We start from the raw sequence: 27,258 nt of genomic DNA, 5'->3' as shown, positions 1-27,258 counted from the left end.
CTGTCACATCGAAGTCTCTTTAACCCGATTCAACGTTAACATTGCGCGTCTAGTCAGTTATCAGTTATCAGTTTGTGTTTTTGTTGCTACTGAGGCATTTCGTCAGAGCAGATATTACAGATCGACCAGAGGGAGACGGATAGATGGAGGAGGGGGAGGGGGAAAGGCAGATTACAAAATTAAGCACGTTTTTAAAATATATACGTATAAATGCGGAATACTTATTGCGAAAAGCGACAGGCTTTTGTTACTCCTCATACTGATTGCTTTTAGTACCCCGTACTAAAAAGGTGTGCTAACTTTGGCGACATCTGATCAGCAAAGACTTTCCGATGGGTAGGGTGTCCCAAAAACGCAATCAAGCGACTGTTTTACAAGATTTCTCTAAGAATATTGACCTTACAAGGCTATCATATGCATATATCTATGCCTCAGGTATCATATAGTCGATAGACGATACCCATATGATCTGTATTTAGTTTGCGCAGCGTGTCACCTGTATTTATTCTCCCACTTTCGAGGCATTCCTTCCCGGTACGTCACCCGAAGATATCAAATCATATAAAGTAATCTCAAGGAGGAAAAGGCGAGGAACCTAAAGGAATCATCTCGGAACGCGATCCCCAATTTGGGCGGTCCACAATTATGCGAAGGGTGTGCCTCCGTCCAGGCAATTGCTCCCGCACATGAATTCCAAAACAAAAGGAAGACTCGAGCGTTAATGATAAGCCTGCGGAGGCGGGGCGGCGGCAGGCGTGGCAGATCAGGGAACAGGCCCATAGCTTGTCTCCCCGTCTGGTCATTCGCTCAGGCAAATCAATTACAATATAGACATGATAATAACTCCACTGCATCATGGGCCCATGTAGACAGGGGAGCAGCAGAGCAAACAACAAACAGAAAACACAAAAACTTCGGCCAACAGGAGGGCAATGGGCAATGGACAATGGCAGTGGGTTCTACAAGCTCTACAAGATAAAATTATGCATTTGCTCCCCAAAGGCTCCCAAAGGGATCGGGTCAACGGCGACGTCTGGAATGCGAGTCTAAGATTAACCGATTTCAACTTTTGGAAGGCGGAAATATGGACAAGTTTTGAAAAACTAGGCATATCTAAAATAATTGTTTTTTTTTAAGTTAGTGAAGGTGTGACTTCATCTAGGTATAGTTTCCTTTGTAGGATATCAAAGTTCTTCCAGTTCTATACAAAATATGCATGTTATAATTTGGAAACGCATATTTGCACCTAAGTTTATATGGCATTTTTATGTTTCTGAACGTGATGTTTTACAAAACCTAAAAGTAAAATAGTATAATATGCATCAATTTATCACATAATATATAATGTGCGACTTTTGTGAGCAAACGTTATCATTAACGTGTTTCCTTTTAATAAAAACCCGCAATTGTAAATTCCAAAATAAATTATTACTTAAAAATGGCATTTTAGTAACGAAGTAAATTAAAAAATAAACATGAACTTTGAGCACATTGCCAGCATTAGTTTGTTGAACTTTATTGACGATTTATCCGCAATAACTCGATCAAACATCTTGATTTATTGCAATTTAAGGCAGCGACTACATTTAAGCCAAGTTCACTTTCATTATGTGATTCAAAAATCTTCGATTCGCACGCGATTTGACGCAGTTCATTTGAATACCGATTATGCCCGGCTTAGACTTTGTTTTTAGGAATTCAAGCGCAACATTTTCACGGGGGTTTTCCACACAGCCACTGGAATAACTCAACAGCCAGATCAAAAAAACGTTAATTGCAATTGTACTTTTTGTTTTGTTGGTTTTTTTTTTGCATTTGTTAATGATAAAACGGTGTTCTGGTTATTCTCGAAAGCTATTTGGAAAAAAAAACATATATATAACAAAAGGCTGTGCGCTGTGGAGAGCTTTTAAAAGGCCAGCTTCAGTGGAAAAACATATAAACAATAACAAAAAGCAGTTTCAGTTTAAATGTTAGACGCAGTCGAGGGTCCCTGGCTTGCTTGTTTACGCTGCTGATTTGTGTTAAAATGTTGAAAATTTTGAGAAGCACCACTTACTCTATGAAAACACGGCTCGAAAATTCTGAATACTATGTTTTACACGACGTTCAACAGCACAAATCGGATAGCACAAATCGGTTAGCACGAAACGGTAAACAAACAACAAAAAAATATAGTGTGCACAAATGGAGGGTTTTGTATTTGGTAATTTGTGATATATATTTGAGCGCGTCGAAGTTGGTGGTGTTAAGCCTCGCGGAGATCGGCGAGCTTGCGATCCAAGCACCAGCAAGTTCCGTTCAAAACTGTCGACTCGTCGGTTGTGGGCCAAGTTACTGCGCCCCCATCACAGTCGCCAATAACAATAGCAGTAGCAGTAGCTGTTGCAGTAACAGTAACAGTAACCAGCTGTCGCAGCATTGCGCTCTCCGCTCGCTCAGCACCTCTCCACTCACATCCCATCCCAATCGAACCGCTCCGCTCAGCGCTCTCTCGATCTTGGGCCTAGAGCGGAGCGGATGGATTCACTGTTAACAGTTAACGCTGGAGAGCGCGATCTCGACTTATGCACACCCTCGCTCAGGAGGCTCGCTGAGTTAGATTTAAATATACACAGAGCAACATTAACAATACTTATGTTGCATTCTATGTATCTATATATGATATTTCTATTTATTTGTACCATATGTGTTGAAATGGAGTATAAATATTACTGATAAGCAGCATTATTTCATTGTTATTTTTCATAAGGTTAACAGTACGCATCAATTATTCTGTAAACTTTCTTTAGGCATTCTTTGAATCTTTCAGACTTTCCTTAGCAATATTTCAATTATGCCCGTTTTTATTAACATGACTTCATGTATTGTTATTTTAGTATTCATAAAGTACATTGTCTTTCAGCCATCGTAGCTGCAATGTGTAACAAATTCTGCTTGCTATATAAAGTAACTAATCGCTTATATTTATAGTTCTTAAGTGTAAATTTAAATCGTCTCATAAGCATTAATTTTACAGCAAAAACTAAATGCGATTTTCAATTCAAGTTCGCTTGGAAAAGCATTTCCGATGACTTATCCATCCATGAATTATCCATTGCTTAAATGTATATAAAGCAATTCTGGACGTGAGATGTCGCTCAGGTATCTACGATTCCCGCTAGGATGACTGCCCTACGGATGTTCCTCACTCACATGCCGTTCGAGATCGATGGCCGAAAGAAGGCCGCACGCAGAATTCACAGGTGTAATTACCGTGGCAGCGATCCGTCCCCATGTGATCGGTGAGGTGGCACCGCTGGGTGAATCTCTTTCCGCACGTGGGACACAGATGTGGTCGGTGGTCCAGGTGCAGGCTATTAACGTGCTTCTTCAGGTGATCGCGGTGGCGAAGTCCGCCTGGCAAATACCGCACACATGACCGCGCAAGAGGATGTGAAGACGTTGCAGGTGGGACCGCAGGGGCTTCTCGGCTGCCATGGCTCTTGCCACAATAGCAGCACTCCAGGGCGCTGCGTCCGTGACCTGCTCCAGGTGCCGCATCAGGCTCAGACTGCCGGGGAATCCGTTGGGCGCAGAAGGGACACACGAAAACGCTCGGCTTTGGCGTCCACAATGCACGACTCCTTGTCCAGGTCCGTGGGCCAGCCAAAGTGAGATCGTCGTCCCAGTCGATGCTGGGCAGTATGTTTTCAATGTTCTCCTCCAGCATCTCAAGGTCCTCCGTTTCATCAACCTGGCTGTCTGCAGGGATCGGATTGAATAGTATTAATAAGCAGGGTATGCCATAAACATCACAACTACTCGTAAGCAGGATACTTACCTGCATCACTGGCCGTGGACTTCAGGGTACTCAGGCGATGCACCTCCTCGGCGTGCTCCTGCAGCTCCAGCATACCACTAAAGGTCTTAACGTCGTTGCAGTTGTCCGCGCACATGTCGCAGTAGAACAGCGGACTGCTGGCCGTGCCAGCTGGCCACATGCCGGTACAGAAACGTGGCGGACGCGTACTTCTTGCCGCACTGCAGGCACAGGAACTGGCCGTCGATGTGCTTTCGCTCCCCGGTGCCGCTCCAGCCGGGCCTCCTCGCCGAAGAGCGTCAGACAGTGGCGGCAGACGAATAGACACCTCAACCTGACGGCGCACTGCTGTTCGTGCCGCTTGGTGGCCGTATGACGAGAGAACTCCGTAAAACAAACGCGCAGTGGTACGAACGCTTCTTGGCCGGCTTCTTCGCCGCCAGCGGCAGGGCTCCGCGGTTATCCGCTCCCGGCGCCTTTGGCCGGATGGGCACCGGTTCCATCAATTTAGTTTGTCCAATTAAAATTGTATTTACAAGCAAAACGGCTTGCTGTCTATCGATATCAGAAGGTGCGATTTGTTATCGATTGACCGCAAGCTGAAAATAAATATACGAATATATCAATATGCGGTCACACTTACTTCCCGAACTGTTCAAAAACAAAATTCAAAAATTTTTTAAATTAAATTCTATATATTTCCAACCATTCCTTCAATCATTTAAAATACTCCCATTAAAAGAGCCCGCTCGTACATTTTCGTCACTTGAATATTTATTGTACTTCATTTAAATCATTTTGTATTTGAATTTTTTTTACATACTTTTATGGTTTTTAATTTCATCAGCATAATTCAATAATATATAGTTTTTGTATAGTATAATAATTTTATAACACGTTTTTCTGCACTGTGCAAATAATTTTCCCATCAACTTCTATTCAATTTGCGAATTTCCTTTTAGTTATTTGCGTGATGGAGTGTTGATATTCAAATTTCCTTGAATTCTTAGTACAGTCTACATTAAATTGTTTTACATTGATTTCATTTACCGACTAACATTTTGTTGTATATTCTTTTTTGTGTTTTTTTTTTTCTCAAAATAATTCATGTTTTTAACACTTTTGTAATAGTATAAGCTGTATACACTTATAATAAATGACTTGAATACATAATAACAAACGCCTCGGTTACAATCTTCAATCTTCACAACTGTATTCTTGACCCAGAATTTACATGGCGTTACTAAAAGCTCTGGAATCTTATGTATTAAGCATATTGTTTTGCGCATTCCTGTCCTCTAATCAGTGATGTGAGCACTAATTATCCAGAAATTAAAGTAAATATTTGCAGGGCAATGCCACCCACCTGTTGCGTGAAGTAGTACACACTTATGTAATCCATTAAAACATACATAGTTATCGAATTCTTTGTTCTTATTATCAAAATGGCTCTGTGGCGGCTCAATCAATCCATCGGACCTCTAATGGTTCCTTAGTTCTATGCTCACCCGATACTCAAAAGTTCAAATAACACAATGGTACCACTTAAATACACAAGCAACATTCTTGGTTGCGAAATTCCAACCACTACAGTCGAAAAATCGCAGCCAGTTTTAAAAAAAAAAACATTTTTGGATCATCACAAAATGTACAAGAGCTTCTTCAAACTGAAAATGCATATTAAAGTTAAACACTTGAATCGAGAACGTATGATCTTGTATTTGCATTTTCTATTAACTATTCTATTTTGCAGAATGCTGTGGGTGGGGGAATACTTAATTCACATCAAACGTTCAATAAATAGCGAAATGGATCAAATCAGGTAAAAATTGAATACGATATAATAAACACGATTCTCCATTAGCTAAAGTCGTTCTATGTTGCATGCAATGATTCAGTAACTTATTCACTCTTTTATTCGAACATTTTGAGTACCGGGGTGGAGTAAAAGTCGACAGCCGCGTTCTTGTGTTATATTTGTGTTTATGTAAGATTTCTGTTTCGGCAAGGAACCCATAAATATGCATGGGAACACTTAGTGTAAGCGATTAAAAGATATTCTCCATTGACTACTAAAACATTCGGAACTTGTTCTTGCGATTTGCGTTTAAAGTAATTCATATCTTGCCTGCATTTGAATCTTTGTTGTAACTTTAGTAAACTATTCATTTTTGGCATATTTGACTTACAACAACGGTAATACAAAAAAGTAAATGTACATAAAAACAACAACAATACAATTTCCTCCGCATTTACTACAACTTCCTTGGTGTTGTTCTAAAAGCTGCTATTATTATATATTTCGACAACAATTTCGGAACTTTTGCTGCTGCTGATTTATTCTGTTTGCATTAGGTATTCTTTTTTTTCATTTTTCATTTTTCACTTGTATCTGTATTTTTCATTTTGTATTTTATTCTTTAACTCTTTAATTGCTCGGCTCGCATGAAGCAAAGTTAACGGTGGTTTCATGTACACATTTTGTACGCACGCCCTACACATCGGCACATCGTTCCTATTTTTCTATATGCTCTATAAGTTCAATATGCTCTATACTGATGTATGTACTCCCGTACTCGTACCGTACCGTACCATCGTACTATTTCGTAATATCTATGCAACACTGGCTTTGATTTCGGTACGCTCTTTACATTGGGGATATCGTTTTGGGGACTTATGTACGGATCTCGGAATTCAAGTGTTACAGCTTTGGTTTTCGTCTGTTAATTGAAGTAGTTCAAAAATGTGTGTTTAGCATAGAAAGCACAAAGAGAATTCATATATTCAGATAATCGGATATTCGGATATTCCGATATTCGGATATCCCATATAAAGATGTTTACCAGCAAATCGGTTTTCGACAGTAAAGTAGCTAATTCATATGCACAATGAAAATAGAAATATATGTACTTAGATTGTAATAGTTCTTCGATAAGTTATCATCTTTCGATTCATATAAAGGTATTAGTCGCGAACAACCAGGATTTCATCTTAATTTGATTCTCTAATTTCTTTGTTTATCTGTTTCATATACTCGTCTCTTCTATTTGTTAGATTCACATTAAGTTAAGTTCGAATAGTTCGAATCGATCGAATGCATTTGATCTTAGAGATGCGGCCCATCTCGCCTCCCTCCCATCGATGGATGTTGGCTCTACGAGTAAGAAGTGGTTAGTGTTATACTAACCACTGCGATTGTTTGGCCGGGCAGCTCAATACATTTCTAGTCGAATAGAGAAAATTACTAGTTAGTCATTGCTAGACACGTGGGTATATAATCTGAAACGCACAAGTTGATCGCGCAAGTCAGTTTCGCATGGGCAATACATAATACATATCTGGCAAAGTTGGCTATGGGTTCTCTAATAATCTACATACATAATCACTTCTTCTCCTAAATATTTGCGTTTTCCAACTGTGTTTCATTTTCACTGCACATCATTTTGGGGCTCGTGAGTTCTGGCATGTACGCGTGAAATGAAACGGCTAATTAACTTCGAACTGAGATTTCAATGGCAATACTTGCGCAGCAACTTGTGAATTTAATTATGCGAGGGACTTTTATTCTAGTTGGTGAATCGGAGCCATGGTTACATAGGCCCAACACTTTGTACTAATAGCTGAATAAATCTTGGGCTCCTGAGTTGACAAGGGGCAAGCATGAATCGCCATCACCATCACAATTCAGATAGTATTGTCCCCATTCTAGACGAGGCACCAAGAATAGTATTCCAAGTGCAGCCCACCAGCTTGCCCTTTGCCACTCATCCTGGGGTTCTCGAGGTCACAAATTTGCTGGGATAACAAGAGCTTTTCCAGGGGAAAAATACATAGTTGATCGCAGATGGATTGTGAAGTGTTCCCACTGCTGGCCTGCCTACCTTTATAATACAAATTATGGTCTAATTATTCATCGCGATCTTGATTACTGCTTTTGACTTTGAGGGGAGTATATATATATATATATATATATATTATATATATGTATGTGTAGCTTCGAATTAACTATGGAAAATTGTTTCTATGCGCAGAAAGATCATATACATTGTATACATTAAAATGTGTCGTCTGCCGAATCTAAGCTCGTTTAATTATCATCGTATCGCTTTTTTACAAGTGAATCAGAAGGCGGCACTCGCGACTTTAAACCATTAATATCCATTTAGTTTTCTTCTGATTTTTCTCGTTACTCTAGTTAGCCACGTTAGCCATCTTAGCCACTTGGATTTGTAAATAAGTATGTACGTCTGTAGATAAAGTATGTATTTTTGTAGCATTCATAGACCGTTTTCATATCATTTCGTTTCAATTGAAATTGAAATTTTCAGCAATAAACCACTGCGCCTCGTTTGATTCAACGGCTTCAAGAACTTGTGAAGCATTTAACATTTACATATGCATACACTCAATTATTCAAATACTTACATTTACATAATATGTTTGCATGTGTACGTATTATAATAGATACTCCCTCCGTATAATAAACTTAGCTACCCAGGCCTGGCCCTACTTCTTCAATGGCTTCCTTTTCAGCAACTTGTTGACCACCGTCTTGAACAGATTGGGCTTTATTCATAAGTATCCCAGTGTGGCGTATGTCTTCACGAAGGTGCCGTCGTTGGTGCTGACGTTCCTGTGGATGAGCATTGGTTGGGAGGAGAAGGAGAAGGAGAAAGCGGACTTAGCACGTTTTAGGTGGTGTGAACTTTATACTAACTCGTCTTCCCAGGGACACACCGCATTGTGGTCAGCTGCCTCCATGCTGCTGCCGCCGGCCCTTTCGCGCGCATCCTTGTCCTTTTCGTCCTGCGAGCTAAGTTTTCTTGCCCTCGGAATTTCGCTTCTTGCGCCGCTTACGCGCCTCCTCGTTGCTGGATGTGGGCGTGGCCGTAACCGAGCCGGAGGCCATCACCAGTTCCCTGCTGCTGCTGCTGGCGGAGCAGAATGAGAAGGAGGAGGAGGAGCGGCCGGTTCGCACGGCTCGTCGTCCACGGTGTCCACGTCCAGTTCGGCCAGGGGCGCCATGGAGGGCGCCGGGGTGGGTGCTGGCGGTATATAGCCAATGTCTATGCTATCAAAGTCTTCCACTGCGTCCTTGGCATCGCCAAACTGCAGTCCCTCCTGGTACTCGTCGGTGGTTGGTGAAAGCTCGTCCAGAACCGTCTGCTCGATTTCAGCGTCTCTTTCTGCATCGTCCGCCCGCACTGCTTGATCCTCGGTGGTGATGGTGGTGGTGTTGGTCGTGGTTGCCATCTTTGCCAGATCCTCGCCTGGCTCTGCTGATGCGGTCTCAGCGGACACGGGCGTAGTTGCCTCTGGCACCAGGACCTTAATGGTGGGCGGACTACCTGGCTCTGTTTGGACACCACTGCCCTGCTCGATCAGCTCGATTTGGACCTCCTTGACCGTGGTCACAGTCGCCGTGGCCTCGCCGAGCTGGTTGCCTTGGATTGAACAGGAGCTTCCCGGGATCTCGGTCGAATCGACCAACTGATCGCCTGATTCTCGCTTTCTCCCGGTGGTGGCGTGATCTTCGTTATGGGCGGCGGGGTCTGTTCGGGGGTGGGTACTACTAGAAGCGGCGGCTCCGATGTCGAGGACTCGCCCAGGGATATTTTGTTCAGTTCCTCCTCCAATTCCGCATCGACATCCGAGCCAGATGGCGGATCTTTGGCGATGCCTTGGCCACTGCCGTACACAGCACTGCGTGCCTGCAGCGGAGTGGAGCTGCTGGGCGCCACAGTTGGTGAGGAGGTCGTCGTTGGAGTGCCTCCTAGCTGGAAATCCGGAGTGGGGCTGCCAAGGCAATAGAAGACGCTTTAAAATTCGAGATGCTTTGGCATGAAAGCACTTGATTACTTGGAGTAAATGAGACTGACGCCCGACGCTGCTCCGGAATGTTGGGAATCAGACGCTTTATGCCTGCTTCGCCGCTGTCCACGGTGTTCTGATGGCGAATGCCCAAATTGCGCTGCATTCGATCATTCACATCGCTGTTGTCCGAGGAAGTGCTGCGCATAAAATGTTGATTACTGGCTGTCCAAACATCCGGAGTTTCTGGGTGGTGTGCGCCTACCTATTTAATCGCATTGGTTGCCCGGTGGAACTTAGGATCTTCGACGCTCCTGCCCCACCTGCTGGAGCCGCTGCCGGCGTCTCTGTGGCACTATCCAGTTCCCAGGGACACACGGATAGCTTCACTTGCGCCGCAGGCGGCGGCGGAACTGATTCGGCTGGGTCATCCCACGGGCAGACGGCACTGCTGGCCGCGCAGCCAGAGCTGTGGACGACGATGTGGACTCCGTGGCATCGAGGACGGTGGTCTTCGTCTTTGGCGTTTCTCTGCGGGACAAACCATGGTACACATATATACATTATAGCAATTCCTGGAAACCATATGCTCTATATACACATTTAGACGGCGGTTAAAAGGAATGCTGGTGTTCAACATGTAGACTTACATATATGCATATGTACAATTGGTAACAGAAAAGGGTAAGAGGCGCATGGGAGAAGCATCCGGAAACGAACAGTCAAATCGGCCATATTTATCTTATGTCGAAATGGTACATAAATAGTACAGAACACACACAATATAACAACAGCAAACATTCGAGCATAGCAACGATTGTATATTCGGAGACAGTTGGTGAAGTCTGGAAGAGAGGCGAGGCAAACAGGATCGCAGCGGTGACAGTGGTGACATACAGACTGGGCAACTGGCAACTGGCAACTCGCTGGACAGATGCAGATGACAGGAAACAGCAAAGTGGAAATGCCAAAGTCGGTGCATCCGACTTTCATATATCCGGTACTCGATTCATAACACAAGAGCTACATCCTTTTATTAAGATCAATCGGACTGGGTGGTTGTATCCCAAAACTTGTTAGGTACATAACAAAATAGAGCCTAAACTGGATAGGAATATTAACATATTTCAATAATATAGTTTAAACTTAATGCTGAAGTACCGGTTATACTAAGGGCATTGCGGTGAAGTTAGACAACAAGTAAGTTTACAAAAGAGTTTGATGTCGCCCATTCCCCCAAGATGCAATATTTTATACTAAAGTTAACAAATACATATATTAAGCTCTCAAGTTGCCTAGTAGCTTGGACAAATAGTTGGATATCTCAAAGATGGGCAGAACAGGCGACAAGTCGAGGGTAACAGAAGGCAAGTAACGCAAAGATCTGGGGCACAGATCGAACGTTGAACAAAAGAGGTGTGGATAGGAGAAAACTAGCATTACGTTTAGGGTTTGGAAAGAGTTTAGTTAGTACAAGTGGTAAGTAGTAAGCGTTTCGCAAAACCAATCAATAAACATGTCTTACGGAAGTGTCTGCAAACTACTTTCGCGATTCCCGTAAGCCGCATATATCCCAATATCCATGATCGCCATGTGGCGCTGTGGCATATCGCCTCGATAAATTGAATCGCTACTGCAGTGCGTGTGTGATGTAAATTGTATGGCATATATATGATATAATCAATTGTTAGAGTATCAATTGTTGTTCAATTGTTCGGGGGTTTCAGGTTTCGGGTATCGGGTATCGGGTTTCGGGTTTCGGGTTTCGGATTTCGGATTTCGGATTCTTTGTTGTTTTCGTTCTAAAGGTCTCGTGCGCATCGTGAAAAAGTTAGTAGTATAGTAGTATATATGTTGAATGGAAACCAAAAGCTTTGTCGCCAAAAATCAAAACGATGTTTTTGCTTAGCTTGGCTCTTTCAGGCAAATCAAACATTGCGAAAAATCAGAAAAATTAGCTCGCTGAATATCGATCGTATCGATTATTGAACTGAACTCACTCAGCACCTCTCCATCCGGTCGAGATCTTTACTTACCTGAAGGGGATTTCGCTGAGATTACTCTGGGAATGAGAGTGCGGTACCTTGGAGCCGGCATCCTTGTTCACACCGATCACGGCCAGCTCGTGGGCGGAGCCCGTGAGGCTGCGATCGCTGCCACGACGACGGGCGAGATTTCCTTGTGGTGGAGCCTGCATCATGGAGCTGCCGGCGGATGTGCCGCTGGGTCCTTTGGCCGCATCCCCCAGATTCGGCTGGCTACTCAGCGCGGCTGTCATTTTCTTCTTGCACCGCTCACGCCGCCAAAGTTGAAAAAGCGCTTCTTGTACGACGGCTGTATGCCGGTGTCCAGCAGGCGTTTGTAGTGCTCCGACCGTATGAATCTCGGGTAGCAATCCTTCTTCAGCAGCAGCATGTATATGTGCTCCGATGCTGAGTCAAAAGTGAACCGCGATGGATTCTTCAGGCCCTTGAGCACGCTCTCCATGGTCTTGCCATCAATATTAATCTCGCACGGTGCGCCGGGCTTCAAAAACTCCCTGCAACAACAAAAACAGAAAAGATTACACATACATATAAAGGTGATCAAGTGGAGGGTTCGTCATACGCACTCGTAGATTTCGTTGACCTTTCGCGCCACTTGGGAGTGGGCGGAACGGCGCAATCGATTGACTGCTATCCAGAAGCGGATGTTCTCGTGCGAGTACTCCTTCTCCAGGAAGCCGGTAAACTCCTGCAGGCCAGTGGGATCGGAGACGAGCTCCTCGATGGAGATGGCCCACCGCTTGACGCGCTTCTCTGTGGGAATGTCCACAAAGGTGTTGTTCAGCTGCCAGAAGGCAATATCCTCCGTCACCCATGGATTGGAGGGCAGTGCCGGCTGCAGAAAGAAATCGTATTCGGAGAATGTCTCCGAGTAGCAAACGAGCGACTCGCAGGCCTGCGACATCTTCATCCGCGTCCGATTCAGCGACTTGCCCAAGTAGTCAACGTCGCGCTGCATGTCATCGACAGTCTTTTTTTTATTGGGCTTGAGGCCCTGACGATCGCGCGAAGGCACTGGACAGGGCTCCAACGGAGTGAACTGGCCAGGTGGTGGACGGTGAACTCTCCAGTAAGCTCGTTCCTGCGAGTCTCCCACGATCTTGTCACCTTTCTTGCGCTCCTTGGCCAGACGCACCTGCTCCTCGGCCTGCATCGAGATGAAGTCCCACTTGCCCTTCAGGTTCTTGTGCAGCGAGGCCAGTGCCTCCGCCTCGTAGTCCTCCAGTGCATGGCGCTGCTTGTTGCGCAGCGATCGCTTGGCCAAATAGATGGCGTACTCCACGTTATCCGGCGCCTTGTGCTGCCAGGGCCAATAGTAGGGCGTTTGGAACCGATACAGCGACGAGTCGTCCTTCACGGTCAGCGTCTTTGAGTCGTTGACCGGAAAGAAGTAGCCGTGCAGACACAGTTGGTTAGCAATGTTAAGGGCCTCCGACTCCTCGATTTGCAGGCGATCCATCAGCCATTCAATTAGATCGTATCCTGAAAGTGACCAATATGCAATCAGCGATTAGTTAAATGGTTATAAATCCTTATAAGCTAAATCCAAGTTATTATGACATTTTGAGGATTGGATGATGTAACGGACCACTTACCCATAAACGCATATGGTATGGAAGTCAGGAACATCTTCTGCTGTCGCACAGGCACGCCATGTTCCTGATCTTGCATCTCCCGCACCAGCATTTCCATCTAAAGAAATGTAAAATATATTGGAGCAATTCAATTAGGATATACCAGGTCATTGCACCAACCTTATCGAAAGCCATGGGTCGTGATAGCTTCTCGATGGCCTGCTGTTGGTTGCCGCTGCCGCCGCTGGAGCCGAGTAGTCCACCGCCTGACCCACTGACGGATATGGAGCCGTGATGGTGGCTTTGTGGCGCTGCACTCGGCACACTGGCCGGATGCGGTTGCTGGCGCTGGTGCTGCGGCTGTGGCTGTGACTGTGACTGCTGTGGGGCATGCGGATGCGTATGCTGGTGGTGGTGCTGCAGGTGGTGGTGACCCACCGAGCTGCCGCTGAAGGCAGTGGCTGCCTGCGTGGTGGCCGATATGGCCGTGGCGGTGGAGGCTAGGGCGGGACTGCTGCCGCTGTTCGCGTTCCCGCTGCTGCTGCTCGTGGCGGTGGCGGCGGTGCTACTGGCATTGTTGTTGCCACCCGCCGAGGGCGACAACTGTTGCATGGCCTGGAGCACGGCATGCGGCTGAAGACTCAGACTGGTTGGCTTGCTGGGCACCAGGGACAACTGGGCCTGTGCCGGTGGCTGCGGGTTGGGCGCGGCACCCGGTCCCGTGGCTGGTGCGGATACGACCACGGGCACGAGGGCCGCCGACTGATTACGGAGCACCAGCTGCCGATCCCTGTCCGGCGGCACTCCGCCGGGTGGTTCCATGACCGCTGTGCCTGCTGGCGCGGCGGCGATTTGGCTGCCGTCTCTGGCCCGTCGGCCTCGTCCGCCTCCTCGTCGTCCGCCTGTTCGTCCTGGTTCTTACTGATCCGCTGGGAACAGTTCGGTTTGGTTGATATATATCAAAGTTGCTTCGTTCGGAAGTGTGCTTTCATTTACGCGTTCCGGATGTATCCGTTCGCTTCATGATCTTTAGCGCGATTTATTACCGCTGAATGAAGTATTCTGTGAATGTGTCCTACTTCTAATTGTGTGCGTTGCTCTCGGTTTTAGTTACCCGAATTCCATCATGTCCTTGTGTATGGAAATATTTGCTGAAAATAGGCAAACAGTTCGATGAAATAACTGAAGAATTGAGCTTAAAAATCTTCCATAAAAGTGTCGAAAAGTCCGCTACAATATTTTAAGGAGCTGAAGTCTCGTCAATATGAGGGGTATCTTGATGATTCTATTTTCGCTGCATACTTTTAGACACCCACAGTGTGCATCGAGGATGGTAAACATTTCTGATTAAATCCCAGCGAAGGAAAGCACCTTACAATATACATGAGCAAACTTACAATGTTTCATGGTTCGGTCGGGTTGGCTTCTCCTTTCTTTCCGTTAAAAGTGACGCCCCCTAGTATCGCCTATCGCCGGCGAAGCCCTTGTGGAGTGCCCTCTTCTCGGCCAGCTTGCTGTAGCAACCACCGCAAGATGCTGAACTGGTGTTTAAATTGATTGGGACTCCTTTTACTTATTCGATCCATAAATAGCCCGCTTTCATGGCCTCCAAATGGCGGGTATTCAGTGTCAGGACTTTAAAGGCGGTGTGTGCAGGTGAAAACCTACAAAAGGCGTACAGAAAATACATCAGTTTATATGCAGCTACTGTTTGTATACACACATACAAGCCAACTAACTTGATCATTTCAGGCATTCATTCAAAAACGACTTCATTTTTTATTGCATACTTTCAGACATCTTTTTAAGTGCCTTCAACAGTCAAGTGCTGCTGGCGGGAACTCCCACCTTAACCCGGAATTTAAACGGAAATACGTTTTTCTGGGCCAAATTGAACAATTTACCCCATTCTCCACGTTTTAAGCTGGCCTCTGCGATTTCCCTACCTCACAGAAAGGATAGCAAGGATATACAGGATACTGTTTTTTATATCCTTGAGGTTTCATGACTTTAGTGTCATGACTATGTCTGACTACATCCTATGTACATACATATATTTCCAGCATAAATGCTCCGGAGTTTAGTGGCCTTTCAAAATGATTTTCCAACTAACAATATAACAAATTGTTATGCAGCTGCGAGGGTATTCGACTTTTGGCTCGCCAAGCGAGCTTTTCATTCTTGTTATTTGTAGTTGCGTGCCCGCGGCAAACTTGTATAACCATTTTGTCATTAACAAACGCACTTTGCCCTATCGACCTCTTTCCGCTCCAGTCAAATACCAGTGGATACATGTAGCAGTGGAGCCGCTCGCGTGCGACTCCAATGTGCCAGGTTTACTGCGCCTCCTTTAATGATAGCATTTGAAAATAACAAAGGCTGTTGGGCTTAAATTGGCAGAAAAATGGGTCTGTGACACCAATATTGGTAACTATAAGATGCAGACGAACAACGCCCCTAAATATATATATTCAGGAGTGGGGAGATTTTTGAAGTATATAGTATCATTGGGGAAATCCTCTATACAGGTCTTCAAAAGTATGCAATGGCTCCGATGGAAATTAACGCTCTTTTCAATCATTTTGGCCAGAAAATGATAATAATTTTAATTTGTTTTCCCAATGAGAATGAAAGCCTCCAAGAAATTCGTTAGTGAAGCTCTTGTAACAGTGTAGGGTAACAGCCACAGGAAAACAACTATAAAGGTATCCAAAAGTATGAAATAGTTAAGTTTGCTTAATTTGATACTAATTTTATTTAATTTCCAAATAAGAATATGTAGCTTCTTGATAGCTTTTAAGCAATCCATTCATTTAAGCTATTCAATCAGTGGAGTCGCAGGAAAAAGAACTAGTAAGGTATCCAAAAGTATGCAATACTTTTCTGTGAAATGCCTTCTTTTCGAAATAAGAACTTGTAGCTTTTCTAAAGCCTACAAGAAATGCGATGGTGTAGTCATTGCATCAGTGGGGCATACAAAACACCTATAAAGGTGTCCAAAGGTATGCAATAGCTGAGTTCGAAAGTTGTTTCATTTTCGCTGCATACTTTTTGGCATTCTCGCAACACTTGGCTCCAGAAATGAGAATGTGTTGTAGCTTCTTAAAGCCTTCTCTAGATATTCCCGCTGGACTGCGAGGCGATAAAGTCAATTTAAACATCCCCGGGGCCATTTCAATCCAATCAATAATGCACTCTGTGCGCTGTCTTTCCGCATCGATTTGTTCATTTGTCAATCAAGCGGAGCTCTGGAGCTCTAGGCTCATGCTCGGGCAGAGCATTAGGTGCCCACCTTATGTATGTGCAGAGTGGTCGCTTCTAGCAAATTAAAAAGGATTTAATTCAATTACGTAAGACGTGCCCGGTGCGTACTTAGCGATGATGGCGAACCACTCAAAGGACACATGCATGCATTTGCGTACTTCAGCAATTTTCTGGGCAAATCGGGGACTTTACGGCAAACTTCCGAGCTTTCGAATTGTTTGCGTTTGCAATTCTGCAAAAATCTGCACAATTTCAGGCTGAACAATTGTGGTTTTCCCATTCACTGAGATATTTTCGGAGCGATTTCTTGGAATTCCAATCAACAAGGGGAGCTCCAAACTCATAATTCATCTGCATTCCTAATCAGGTGGTATAGGTTGCTTTCAAGGCGGTTAAACTTATCTGGAAATCGCACGACAATGTAACTTAGATGGTATTTATTTACCTATACTTTAGCCCGAAAAACAACAGCTCAAAACTAAGCGAGAAAATAATAATCAATTTCCCGATGCATTTGGCTCAACTCCAGGCATTTCCCCGAAAAATAATAATAATTGGAACGCTTATTCCAGTTACCGAACAGCAGCACAGAGGCATTATGAGGGCTTTACGGACTTCCTGTGCTGGCGCATATATATACACATATATATATATTTATATATATACATAGCATATATATATATGTCGGCGCGGGCAGTTCGTGCTGTGTATGAGTGTGAGGCATTTCCCACGAATCTGGCCGACGCGGGCAGTTCGTTGTATGAGTGTGAGGCATTTCGCAGGAATGTTATTTCATCATTATTTGGCAATTGCATCAGCCTCTAATTGAGTTGCGATTGGCTGATGGCATTTGGTAGTTTTGGAAGGTACCGTTTTAGCGCGGCGACAGCGCCACAACGCTGTCGCCGAGCGTGGTTCGATGGTAGGCACAAAAGAAGAAGTGTGCGACGCAAGTCAGTTCAATTCTAGACTTCGACCACCGAAACTCGCTGCGCGATTAGAAAATGGAACAGTTTAATGACGCGTTTATATCAGAAGTGGGATCGGGCTCGGCACCTAACAACGAAGCTGAGCCGTGGAAAGCTCTAATAGAGTTGCAAAATAAAAACTTAACAGAACTCGTTAAAACATTTCAAGCAACGATTTCCGAAAAAACAAACAAAATCGCGGTTGTGCTGCCAAAATTCAATGCAGACCTTGTTGGCGCCGATGCGTCGGCATGGTGCTCTACTGCGAACATTATTTTGGCAGAAAATGATATAAAAGGTAGTGCCCTTGTGACGGTGTTAAGTGCAGCGATGGAAGGTAGTGCCTCACAATGGCTTGCGCGGACTTGTTATCCAGAAATGAATTGGCCCGAGTTCAAGCAACTATTCATTCAACAGTTCACTAATGTTGAAACACCAGCGGCTATGTTTCTGACAATGCTAACTAACAGTCCGAGCGACGGTGAATGCCTTTCGAATTATGCTGGTCGTATGATGACGTCGCTTATGGTGAAATGGCGTGAAATGGATGTAGAGGAGATCGCAGCTTCCGTAACGCTTGCTAGGCTGGCTCAAGTTGATAGCAGATTGCAGCGCATGACCTTCACCTCAAATGTGCGCACCAGAAGTGATTTGCAAACCGAGTTAAAAGCATTCACATTCAACAAAAGGAAGATGACGTCGCGGGAAGAAATGTCTTTGCTTGACATCAAGAGGCAAAAACTTTCAACAATTAAGTGTCACTTCTGTGGAAAGTTAGGCCACAAGATCAACGAATGCAGAGTTAGACAGCTGCAAAATTTTTCGTCTCGTGCTATGGACCGTAATGGCAGCAGCGCATTTGGTCACCGTCAAAAATCTGATGTAACCTGCTTCAAGTGTGGAGAGCGTGGCCATATTTCTACACAATGCAGTAAACAAAAAACGGACAACAGCAAGGATACACATACTGTAAAGAGAGTGCAACTGTGCGAAGTTGTTGAGCCTAAAGGAGAGATGGTTCATCAAGGAATGACATTTGCTACAACGTTTGACTCTGGCGCGGAGTGTTCATTAATCAAACAACAGATAAGTGCTAAGCTAGCTGGTAAAAGATTAAATAATGTTGTGAGGTTGGAAGGTATTGGCAATGGCAGCGTTTGCAGCACATTGCAAATACTTACCAACGTAAATATTAATAATTATCAGATTGAGATTTTGTTTCATGTTTTAGACAATAATTATATGAAAAATGACATAATTATTGGTCGAGAAATATTGTCGCCTGGATTTAATGTCATAATTTCACCAGGGAAATTTGAAATTGTTAAAACAAAAACTGTTAATAATTGTGTTAACGAAGATAAATTTTATGACTTAGACACAGGTCTTGTTGGTGAAGACTGTGATGAATTAAAAAGTTTGTTGGAAAATTATTCAAAATATTTTATCAATGGGATTCCTTTGTCTAGAGTTAGTTCGGGTAAAATGAAAATTAAACTAAATGACCCAAGAAAAATTGTCCAAAGGAGACCATACAGGCTCAGTCCAAGTGAAAGGGAATTGGTTCGAAATAAGATTAGGGAGCTATTGGAATGCAAAGTAATAAAGCCGAGTTGCTCACCCTTCGCAAGTCCCATAATGCTGGTAAACAAAAAAGACGGCTCCCATCGCTTGTGTGTAGATTACCGGGAATTAAATGGTAATACCGTTGCAGATAGATACCCTTTGCCCCTTATATCAGACCAGATAGCCAGGCTTCATGGAGCAAAATATTTCACATGCTTAGATATGGCAAGTGGATATTATCAAATACCCATGCATGAAGACTCAGTAGAGTGTACAGCGTTCGTCACTCCAGACGGACAATATGAATTCTTAGCAATGCCGTTTGGGCTTAAAAATGCGCCTTCAGTTTTTCAGCGTACCGTTATACAAGCCCTGGGAGATCTTGCTAATACATTTGTGGTCGTTTATATGGACGACGTAATGGTGGCTGCTTCAACGAAAACTGAGGCTTTAGAGAGATTAAAGATTACTCTTGACTGTCTTACGTGTGCCGGATTTTCCTTTAATATAAAAAAAATGTTCTTTTCTTAAGTCAACAGTACAATATTTGGGATATGAAGTGAGTGCAGGTGAAATTCGTCCAAATCCGCTTAAAATTGCTGCGTTAACTGCATTACCACCTCCTCAGTCGATCCCAGCTTTAAGACAATTTATAGGGCTGGCGTCTTATTTTAGGCAATTTATTCAAGGATTTTCTTGTTTTATGAAGCCCTTATATCTGTTGACCTCAGGGAAGAACGAGTTTGTTTGGGAACCAGAACATGAGCAAATAAGAAAGAAGGTTGTCTCTATACTTACACAGAAGCCAGTCTTGGTAATTTTCGACCCGCAGTATCCAATCGAGTTGCATACTGATGCAAGTTCTCGTGGATACGGTGCCATCTTGTTACATAAAATCAACAACAAGTCGCATGTCATTGAATATTTCAGTAAAGCTGCTTCACCTGCAGAGTCTCGGTACCATTCTTACGAATTGGAGACTCTTGCTGTTGTTTTGTCCATAAAACATTTTCGCCATTATTTACTGGGTAGAAATTTTGTTGTTTTCACTGACTGTAATTCCCTTAAGGCATCAAGGACTAAACATGATCTGTCTCCTAGGGCGCAAAGATGGTGGGCTTACTTACAATCGTTTACGTTTGAATTACAGTATAGAGAAGGTAAACGAATGGCTCACGCTGATTTCTTTTCAAGAAATTTACCTTCAACTAAGTTGCTGGCCACAAATTGTAAAGCTTCTGAAAAACGAGTTTGCTTGGCAGAAATTTCCAGCAACTGGCTTTTGGCTGAACAACGTCAAGATTCAGAAATAGTTAGCATCGTAAAGAAATTAAAAGACAATTCTCTTTCCATAGACGTTGCAAAAACTTATGAGTTGAGAGCAGGAATACTTTATAGAAAAATTCAGCGTAATGGTAGAACTCGATCCTTAGCAATTGTTCCTCGAGTGTTTAGATGGTCCGTGATAAACCAAATTCATGAATCGATTATGCATTTAGGATGGGAAAAGACGCTAGACAAGGCCTATGACTATTATTGGTTCGATAATATGTCCAAATATATTCGAAAATTTGTTGAAAATTGTATCACCTGCAAAATGTCAAAGTCCTCTTCTGGCAAAATTCAAGCTAGTCTTCATCCTATACCAAAAGTAAGCACACCTTGGCATACTATTCACATAGACATAAGTGGGAAGTTGAGTGGGAAGTCTGATCAAAAAGAGTATATCATCGTTCAAGTAGATGCCTTTACTAAATTTGTTTTGTTAACTCACACCCTTAAAATAGATGCTGAAAATTGCATAAATGCTGTGACGGCGGCAATATCTTTATTTGGAGTACCAAATCGTATAATAGCAGATCAGGGTAGGTGTTTTGCTAGCACAAGATTCAGTGAGTTTTGTGCACAACAAAAGATAAATTTGCATTTGATTGCAACAGGTGCAAGCAGAGCAAATGGGCAGGTTGAACGCACTATGTTTACTTTGAAAAATTTATTAACCGCAGTCGAAACTAGCAGCAGGTCTTGGCAAGATGCATTGGGAGAAATTCAGTTGGCCTTAAACTGTACGGTGAGCCGAGTGACAAAGGCAAGTCCTTTAGAATTATTTATTGGTAAAGTTGCTCGACCATTGGGGTTACTTCCACTCTGCGACACGGTTGATGAGATTGATTTGCCAGCAGTACGAGCTCAAGCAAGTCAAAATATTTCGGCTTCAGCAACATATAGCAAGACACAATTTGATAAAAACAAAGCTAGAGTTGTGGAATGCAAAGTTGGCGATTTCGTATTATTAAAAAATGAGGAGAGGCATCAAACAAAGCTTGACCCAAAGTTTAGAGGCCCTTTTGAAATAACGGAATTATTAGACGGGAATAGGTATGTGCTGAGGTCATTGACAAACAATAGGAAATATAAATATGCCCATGACGATGTGCGGAAAATGCCAGATGGTTATGTACCAGTTGAATATGAAAATGTTGAAAATGAAACTGTTGAAACAGACAGTAGTCAAAATGTTGAAAATGAAACTGTTGAAACAGACAGTAGTCAAAATGTTGAAAGTGAAACTGTTGAAACAGACAGTAGTCAAAATGTTGAAAGTGAAACTGTTGAAACAGACAGTAGTTAAAATATTAAAAGTTAAACTGTTGAAACAGACAGGACAGGGGTCCTGTAGCCTGAAGGGCTAGAAATGAAATGCAAGCACAAATGCAAAACAGTTGTTTTGATCATGGCGTGTAGAGCATAAGATATGATGTTTAAAATTTTTTTTTAGGTTTAAGGATAATAAAAAAAAAAAAAAAAAAAAAAAAAAAAAATAATAATAATAATAATAATAATAATGAATGAATTTGAAGATTACGTTTGTCAATGTTTAGTAGCGGTTTTGTAAGAAAACTTATCCTTGTTAAACTGAAATTTTTATAATTTGTTAATAAAAATGTTTTATGTATATCGCAAAGTATATTTTGGAAGTATTGCACGAGGTCGTGTAATGGTCAGGATGGCCGTGTCGGCGCGGGCAGTTCGTGCTGTGTATGAGTGTGAGGCATTTCCCACGAATCTGGCCGACGCGGGCAGTTCGTTGTATGAGTGTGAGGCATTTCGCAGGAATGTTATTTCATCATTATTTGGCAATTGCATCAGCCTCTAATTGAGTTGCGATTGGCTGATGGCATTTGGTAGTTTTGGAAGGTACCGTTTTAGCGCGGCGACAGCGCCACAACGCTGTCGCCGAGCGTGGTTCGATGGTAGGCACAAAAGAAGAAGTGTGCGACGCAAGTCAGTTCAATTCTAGACTTCGACCACCGAAACTCGCTGCGCGATTAGAAAATGGAACAGTTTAATGACGCGTTTATATATATATGTGCATATGTATATGGCAAACAGCGAGTGGGAAAGTTTGCTTTACTATATTTAATTTGTTTGCCGAGATTTGCTGTTCTAATTTTGATAAGTAGCGCTGACTTTGTTGGGCTTTGTTGCCGCCACTGTTGAAGCGTTTTCCCCACCAGCCCCTCCCACGTGAAGTGCCCGCCCCCACAACCCGCACCACCACCCCCCCTTCGACCATTTAAATGTGACTTTTGTCATGCATTTGTCGCAGGCGGCTGCCCTTGTCGTTGTCGTCGTTACTGGGCCGGAAGTTGGTTTCAAACTGTTGGCAAATGAGTTTCCGTTTGCGAGGGAGGTTTCCTGCCTGCAGTCCTTGTTGTTCTTGCTGCTCTCGCTGTTGACTCTCTGGCTGCCTTTTGCTCCTTTTTGCCTTAGCTTCTGGTTTTTTGTGCCAATGTTACATGCTCGCACAGTTAGCAAAAGTTTATTAATTTGCTGCACATCGGGTTTGCCCACTTTTTATTTATTACTCGGAATCTGGCAGTCGATGAAAAATTGCCAAACATAATAAACAAATCTGGGCGTTTCGATTGTCTGTCCACAGCTGTGGACCTCTTAATAACCGATTGTACCAATAAATAAGTACTTAATGAGCTCGATGAGCTTGCGATGCACATGTGAGATATATTATTTCTTACTTATATTTATCACATAGGATTGCGCCTGCTACTCGAAATCCTGATCCTACCAGCTGCCCTATATGCGCCACAATGCAATGAACAATAAACCTTTAAAGTAAACAAGTGCGAGCCTCTTGGCCAACTTAACCAACTCGTAAACAAGGCTGAATTAACTATGAGAAAGCACACACATATCCTTGTGTTCTGGGCCACACACAACACACCGACACGGGATGCAAATTGACTCTGAAGCAGCATTTAGTCGTCCCTCGCAGTGCTGAATGCTGCACCCCGAGCACTGAGTACTAAGTACTGAGCACTGAGCCCTGGCTACCCCGACTATTGGGTACTGGGAACTCTGAGGAAACTGGGCAAGCTGAGGAAACTGGGGTAACGGGGAAACTGGGGAAACTGAGGAAACTCAGGAAACTCAAGATGCCCACAGTTCGCAGTGGTAGGAGCTTATCTTTGCATTGATATTGATTACCATCTCGTGCAATGGTGCTCTGGTTGCACGGCGCAGTTGATGCGATTACAGCTGGCTGCTGGGCTCTCGAGTTGCCTTAAGCAGGGGCTTTGTTAAAGGATTACTTTAAGATGCCCCATTGTTTACGTTCTTTTGAGGATTTAATCTTCCCACACATTACTTTGGTCAAGGCCACCGAAACACTGACGCTGCCGCCTACGCCCACGACCACCCCACAACGCCCACCTTGAGAGCCCACAACTGCAGCAGTGCATCGGAACTAAGACTATGCAGCACGCTGGAACGACTTCCCAAAACTGATTAGATACAGATCCTGGCATTTACCACTCGACCTCCTGCGCTGCATTGGCATAACAATAGTCGTTAATCACTAAAGAGGCCATAGGAATACTTGGAAATCATGAAATCTATTTTAAACGAAGTCCAAAGGAGCTGTTATTTGGAATTTCAAAGGGCTTAAGGCTACCAATTAAAGGGAAATATGTATATGAAATATAAAGGAATTTGCACGAAACAGCTTAGTTAAACTGTACGTTAATGAACAAAAGGAATCTTGTTGGGAATGACCGAACGGCTATATCTATATATCTTTAAGAAGCTTATCTTACTTGACCGGCCAAATTTTATAAGAGACAATCCTCTGCGGATTTGTAGAGCCGCCTGGTCATGTGATATGGGCGTCGTGGCCCCATCTGAGTGAACTGGGCTGTCTACAGATGAGTGTAGTGGCGATCGCTCCGCCGTTTTCCATCAAGATCTGGCTGAGTAATTACGCCGTAAATGCGAAAATAACAGTGTGCAGTGTGGAATGGGGAATCAACACTGCCACGTCTGGATTTGGTATGTACTTGCTGGCCGGGGCTAAATTTGTTTGTACTCTTTCGATATTCGGATGCCATAAAATAAGGCCGAGCCATCAAACATATTTGGCTAGACATGCGATAATGGAAGTGTACCATGGGTACGGTACGATACCATACACCCATTCACATCGATATCGAACTACTTATTCGTAATAGAACTTTAATTTAAGGGCAGTTCATGGATCGACTAGACGTCCAATCAATTTTACCCAGGGAGAGTAATTGGCCGTTTTCTATAACTTACGACTACGCACATGAACTCACACACATCTGGGAAATTGCTGAAAAGAATTTCACGTGCGTACGAAGAAGAAAAGATAAACAATACCTGTTGGGGATCAGTGTAGTGTATATCTAATAGCGACGATAAGGCATTGAGATAACAATTATTCGAGGGTTACATAGGAATTGCCCATAATGGTGCAGAATGTTATTAGTTGCATACTTTCAAACACCTCTCGCCGATTTTTAAGGTTATGAGCAAGTTGTCATCTATGACCACTGGCGATTATCGAGAACTACAACTGAACTACATAGTGTACTAACTTCCTGTTAGTGCCGCGTACAAAGTTCGTAAACAAATCATATTTCGGCATAACTTCGAAGTTATAAACCAAGAGAACAGTGCTCACATCAACAGTAGACAATGAAAACATCAAGGTTAAGTTTGGAGTTTCCCCCCACCAGCAATGTTTTGGAGCTTCGCCCAGCTGAACCAGCTGTCTCCCATTACTTTTGGGGTCGTTTTGGCCTTCGTGAGCCAAGCTGACGTAAGGCCGAAAGCGTTGATCGACTTGGGCAGGCTCCACTGTAGATCGAATCAACAAACATTTTTACAGACTTTCTGGCCAACGAACACCACTGTCGAAGGGGGAATACAAGCTAATAAACTAAAACGGTACAGTATCAGAGAAAGTGTGCCTATAGGGGGACTATATTTCTTTGTGCGCCCGTGTGTGTGTGTGTGTCGGGTGCGGGTGCTATTGCATGCGTGTGCGTGTGTGAGTGTGGGCGAAGAGAGAGCTTTGATAGGCGCACACACACGCACACACTCTCTGGTTTTTCTATGGAGGGGGCGTAATTGATGATGATTTTGCTAGGGTGCCTGTTTGTGTGTGTGTGCAACAACAATATCAACAACCAGATAGCAGCAGCAGCAGCAGTAACAACAACAACAACAATAACGGCAGAAAACTTTGCGCAAAAACAGTTATTTCACTTGGGGAGTTCAGGACTTGGCCGCTGCTGTTGCTCTTTTTGTTGCTTTCGTTGAACTCTCACACCTTTGGCCATTCGAAATTCGTTTGCCATAACATACAATAAACAAAAATCACCAAGTACACACATTTCCGTATTTTTATACAACCGTGTGTATACACATACATACACCCAGTGGGCAATTAAATATTTACGTCCACCGAGCCAGCTGGTTCGCAACTTCTCCCGGAACACTCACTGTCTTCTCCGCCACACCACAAATTGTGTGTGTTGGTGTGCACACTCGCAGCACACACAAACACACACACACCAGCGTCTGGGTCAAGTGAAAATGTATTATTGGGCACTTTTCATATTTTCCACATGCAGACGATTCTCTTTTCTCCGCGTATTGTTCACATTTTCACTGTCAATGTTAGCATAACTAACGGTGTTCGCACTTTCGCACACAAACAAATACATCGTTTTTTTAACCTCCTTTTTTTGTCTTCTTTTGCTACCTTATTGCGCTGCCTTTGCTTCGTTTTCGCTTTTCCTTCTCCTTTTCGTTTCTATGTATGGCCTTCTCCTTCGGGGACTCTCGCGACTTTCTAAAAAAAATCGTTTTTGCGTATTCCCTTTCGTTGCACAGCACTCTCACCGAAATTGATAAAAAAAATAGGAGAAAATCTCACTAAACAAAAAGAAAAAACCAGGCATCTTCCGAAAATGCAGCACACCACGAACCGCAAAGAACACACAACACTATATAAATCGATTCGAAATTCCAATTGTGCGATTGCAAAATACAGAGTTCTTCTATTCTTCTTCTAGTTGGGCCTTCTTGTTATTCCGCCTAGCTGGTGCTTATGTCTCCATGTTGCCCGATGCGATGTGGATGTGCTCCCTGAACCCAACGCAAAAAAAACACCGTCAGCGCGAGCAAACGACGCACGCACGACAAGGACGTCCGCCGCACACGATACTTTGAGCCAGTGTCCGCATGTAGGAAAATGGAAAATGGATTTTCCTGCGCCAACAGCGCCAGCAGCAGCAGTCTCCATTTTTCGGCAACCCGAATGCCAACGAGCGAATCGAAACGAATCGAGAAGAGAGCGGCAGAGAGAGTAGCGATAGCGAGAGCGCCAGCGCCAAGTTTCTCGGGTGGAAAAGCTGCGGTCAGCCCTGTGGCAACGCAGTTGGAAAAACCAGTGCCCGCGGCCCGCTGGAAAAGCTAGGCTGCCCGCGAACTTTGCCACTGGAAGAGGAAGATTGCACGAAATTACGACTCCTTACAACTATCGCTTTTTTGGCCATCTCTATCGCGAATGTAATACTCGTTATTTTTTAAAACTTACGGCAATTCACTTAATGTAACTAAACGGATACTCGTTACGGCAATTCCAATTACTTATCGAATATTTATCATAAAGCTTGCCTGTTAACGCGAAATTGCATCATTTTTCTGGGATATCGAAGATAATGGGGAATATAATGAGAAAACATTTTAAAATTATACAAAAGTGTGGGCGTGAAAAGCGATAGAAATTATGAAGACTAATAAGATTATGAAAAACTATCAAAAAGTTGTTCAAAATGTGAGCCTGGCAGTTTTTGGCGGTTTTAGCGCGTTAGAGTGGGCGTATCTAAATTTTTTTTTTG

The 27,258-nt window shown here is 43.6% G+C and overlaps 1 long non-coding RNA gene and 2 pseudogenes across 1 annotated transcript; 1 reads left to right on the top strand and 2 right to left on the bottom strand.

Annotated features, from left to right (window-relative positions):
* Nucleotides 1-3,035: 3,035 nt before the first annotated feature.
* Nucleotides 3,036-4,365, bottom strand: LOC6614914 (annotated as a pseudogene).
* Nucleotides 4,366-8,048: 3,683 nt separating this feature from the next.
* LOC6614911 lies at nt 8,049-26,435 on the bottom strand (annotated as a pseudogene).
* On the top strand, nt 25,152-27,048 carry LOC116801976. Its single transcript, XR_004362356.1, has 2 exons — nt 25,152-25,950; nt 26,431-27,048. It is a non-coding gene; the product is annotated as an uncharacterized LOC116801976 (long non-coding RNA).
* The last annotated feature ends 210 nt before the right edge of the window (nt 27,049-27,258 follow it).

Source organism: Drosophila sechellia, chromosome X, assembly GCF_004382195.2.
Source record: "Drosophila sechellia strain sech25 chromosome X, ASM438219v1, whole genome shotgun sequence".
Classification (NCBI taxonomy): Eukaryota; Metazoa; Arthropoda; class Insecta; order Diptera; family Drosophilidae; genus Drosophila; species Drosophila sechellia.
Note: the sequence above shows the minus strand (reverse complement) of the source record. Positions and strands in the feature narration are given on the sequence as shown.